The following is a 4,325-nucleotide window of genomic DNA, read 5'->3' as shown; positions in this document are numbered from 1 at the left end:
ACGGTTTGATCGATTTTTGCATACTCCTACATAATTCTCCTAAAATATGTTTTGGTCATGAGTCATGACTTTCATCCATTAAAAGATTATAAAAGCTTGAACTACTACCATGCAAATATGAATACAGGATTATATATATTTATTAATACTTGCATTAAAAACACTTGAGAGCTACATAATTTGGCATTGAACTTACTATGTATGACACAGAGAAAAGCATTTAATAATCCAACGTTATTTAGTGGCCATTCATGCCTGACAGGCATTACCTGGTCCTCCTGGTGAAATAGTAAATCAACCATCACTCACCTTTTAACACTATATTGAAGACCCTACATCATGTTACAAGCCACCACATGTCTCAATTTTCTGCCTCATATTCAATATTTCCAAACAACTCAAACACAAATAACTTGAGAATAGAATGAAATGAAGTTACACAGGTGCTAGCTAAATCAAGAAAACTTATACTATAATAATATTCTTGATTCTAACTAGCAAGAGAACCAACCAACCGATGAATTAACCACTAAATATTTCATAGTTTTGTTTAACTTGGAATATGAATTCAAGCCAAAGAAACAGCATGAGATTCTGCTGGTTTTCACAGCAAAAGATGCAAGATCGATCCTATACACATGCATGGTTTGTTTCAAGAACTTGAGTCCTAGTTTATCTTGCTGTTATAAAGAAAGAGAACCAAATGAAGGTGTATATATTAATTGGATACATTCGAATCGCTTTGATTCAAAACCTCGGCTGCATTCGCGAGACTTCGCATCACATCGACTTGTACCTTAAGTGAAAGGATATAGTCTAAAGCTTCTTTGATGAGGGAGACTTCATCCATGGATTCTCCACCAGGAATAAGCCTTTGAAGCACTTGGGTTCTCTTCTTAACCAATCTTTTCGCGACATAAGCGGCTAAATTCGACTTAGGAGGACCCATCTTCTTCATTCTTTGGCTAACACTGAAACTCTTTTTCAAGATCTTCTTGCTTCTAACCCTCTTATGACAAGCAATCATTTGGTGGATAGTTTTATGCTGCTTGAACCGTGACTCGGGCCCTAATAAGTTATCGACGAGACTCTCGTTCTCGCGGTCTTTTTTCGCTTTGGAAATTAGAGCAATGCTCCATGAAGTTGTAGCATTTTTGGCAGAAGCCAAAGCAATGTCTGCACAAAGCTTTATTTTCTCCTTTCTCTCTGGGACATCCATATGCTTTTCTGATGAACAACATATTTGAAGACCCTTTACCCAATTCTTGGTAAATTCTCTAGTAAGCTTGCTAGAAGTATGCATCTTTTTTCCCTACAAAAATTAACAAAAGCTATAATTAATATTCTTTGTTAATTAGTAACTAATGTTCCTGATTCAAAGCAATCATAAACCGTTTATAATTTCATTATATTCATGTGGAAATTAGTTACCTTTTAGAAGTGTTCTTGCTTCACATTGCAACAATAAACTCAAAGAATTATACCATCCATAAGTTTTTCAAAATAAATAGATTTGACTCAAGCAAAATCATAAGAACAGATATATTCACATAACTTGTTCATGCAAATCTCATAGAACATTGAAGGCAACAAAAGCTTTAAGAAATATATAATGTAAATGTACCTTCTTTGAAATCAATCTTTATTCTATAGTTGGAGATTCATGAAACAAAACGTGGTTCTTGCAGATAGAGCATGCACTAGCAGGGTTGTAGAATCCAACAAAATGTAGCAGAAAGTGAAGGAAGAAAGAGATGAAAGAATAGAGGAATGAAAATAGAGTTAAAGGCTTTATTTATTTGTTTTTTTCTGAAAAGAGAAGAAGAGGGAAGGTGGTGGGGTTGAGAAGGAAAGACACAGCACATGCAATCACATGGGAGTACATGGCCTACAATCCCAATAAAAACCCTAAGAAGGAATACTCAAAATCTTCTATTATACCAATTTTTAGGAAAATAAATATACGTTTCCTTAATTTTGCATATATTAAATAAATAATTCATGTTTTTGTCATGAACTTTCAAGATTAGTGATGATACATAAATGGTTAAAAGTTTTCATTTTAAATTTCATAAAAGCATATTTCAAACTTTCTAATAACTCAACTCCAAATTAATCTCTTTTTAAATTTCACTACTTGCTTTAAATTGATGCGGGAACTCGGTGTCAATTTAGTCGGTTTAGTATGTTACGGCATCGGTTCAATTGCCCATGCAGATTTTATTTAAAACAAAATGTAAACAAGATTTAAACACGGGTCACCTAGGTTATAAACACAATGTCAATAGCTAGACCACCATTTGATTTTAACAAGCAAATTTAACTTATATTGAAGCAGACTTAGAAAAGTTGGCATGGAATTAAAATTTACGATTTTAATATATATTATAATTTACATATATCAAAAATTTATATACATACATTTTCAAGTGAGTTTGTGCATTGTGGTGTTGTAACTAATGATTAAGAGGTGTTTTGTGTTTTAACTAATTGTGCATGTTGCATTATGTTGTGTACTTCCTTCTAACTGGAATGTCACATCTATTTTCTCATGAAAAGGTTTGAATCTTTCTGACTGTAACCATCATTTACCCTCTTTGTTTCTCTCTCTAACGGTTGATTTTGTCACACTGGCGACTGCATGCAGTCGTCATGAAGCAATATCTAGTGTTTTTGGCTGGCTCTCTCATTCCAGACTCTTTGTTGAGCTTCAGACGACCTCCGTTGTCCATGATTTGTACGCCTTAATGTTTTGCTATTTGTTTTTTCTTTGACGTCCTTGAATTGATGACGCTTTTTGGAGCTTCAAACAACGTGTGTCGTGAATGGCGTTGTCGCCAAGTGCTTTGTTCAACGACCGATTTTTCGTTTTTGCGATGATGCTTTGTCGAGCCTCTAACAATGCTCGTCGTTGTCGCCATTGCTAGCAACTAATCTATTCTAGGCCGGTGAACTTTGTTGTGAATTTAGGGTTGTATGTTATGAAAATGTATTTGTGCTCTGTTTTCATTGGACCTTTAGGACATCATGTAACACCCCGAGTTTAAGCGGAATACGCCCGGATGTAACTATCGATCACTCATAAGCTCGTAACGCTATTAAAGCGATAATAATTACATTTATTTCATTTCATTACATCACAAATACACAACACAATAACTTTGAATTATGACATGTTTCTAATAACCTAATGGTCCAACTAATAACCTAATGGTCCAACTAATCTAGTCTTCAATCCTTAAACTTCAACCTGCAGCACGTTTAAAATAATATATTTTGTCAACAATAATGTTGGTGAGAATTCATAAAGTTTGTATATATATAATATGAAAAGTGTAAAATTCACAAGTCAAGATGTATAGTCTCAATCATAAAGTAAAAAAGAAAAATAAATACATGATATTCTCGTTGGCTTGACATAAGTCAAATCTACTAAGAAACCTTCGTTCACCGAGCTACTTGGAGTATATGATATGATAATAATACCGCCATTTATTAACAATAGACGACGCAGGTACGTCCCGTCGGACCCTCCCAGTTTGAGTATGTGTATGAGTCTCCACCAACAAAACAATAAACAACTAGCACATAATCACATAATTTACAAACAATATGATGCGAAACAAATACATACAAGACACGGATGTGAATTTTAGTTTAAACATGAAACAAAGTTTTGAACGTGCTACACCCCAAAACGTGTAAAAGTAAAAAGGGGTTATGAAAACTCGCTTGGAATAAGGGAAAGCGTAAACGGGTGGACGATTTAATCAAGCTAGTTAGCTTCACGATGAGACCCGACAATTTACCCTAATTTTAAAGTATATAAAAAGAAATAAACATCTAATCGAAATGAACGAACTAGACATGATAGAATGAGTTTATAATGGATTCGGGATGGTTAAAGCGTTAAATTTAATTTATGTGAACTTTATAAAGTTGAACTAAAAGCGTAAACAATTTAAATATTAGTATATCATATATTTTATTAATCTAAGGCATTTTAATTTATAATAATAATAACAATATTATTATTATTATTATTATTTTTAATTCTTACCGGCATTTTTATGATTTATATTATTTAAATATTAAAACTGATGTTGTTAAAGACTTAGTGTAATTAGTTAAGTTTGAGGATCAAGCGTGAAATATCTGTAAACCAAAGGGACAAACCATGCAGTTAACTATAAAAAAATATTTTTAATGAAAATTAGTAAATTATGTATAAAATTATTATCGTACAGTTAAAGGACCAGGGGAAGAATATGAGACTCACATGGGATTAGTGGCGAGGCTAATTTCATGTAGTAATGGTTGAGGGT

At 33.1% G+C, this 4,325-nt stretch overlaps 1 pseudogene; it reads right to left on the bottom strand.

Moving 5' to 3' along the window:
- Positions 1 to 544: 544 nt before the first annotated feature.
- Positions 545 to 1,416, bottom strand: LOC143539857 (transcription factor IBH1-like 1 pseudogene; annotated as a pseudogene).
- Positions 1,417 to 4,325: the final 2,909 nt, after the last annotated feature.

This window comes from Bidens hawaiensis, unplaced genomic scaffold (genome assembly GCF_021521415.1).
Source record: "Bidens hawaiensis isolate Kalapana, Puna unplaced genomic scaffold, B.hawaiensis_p1.1 tig00012076_1, whole genome shotgun sequence".
Taxonomy (NCBI): Eukaryota; Viridiplantae; Streptophyta; class Magnoliopsida; order Asterales; family Asteraceae; genus Bidens; species Bidens hawaiensis.
The sequence above is the reverse complement of the archived record's forward strand: the minus strand, read 5'-3'. Positions and strand labels throughout refer to the sequence as shown.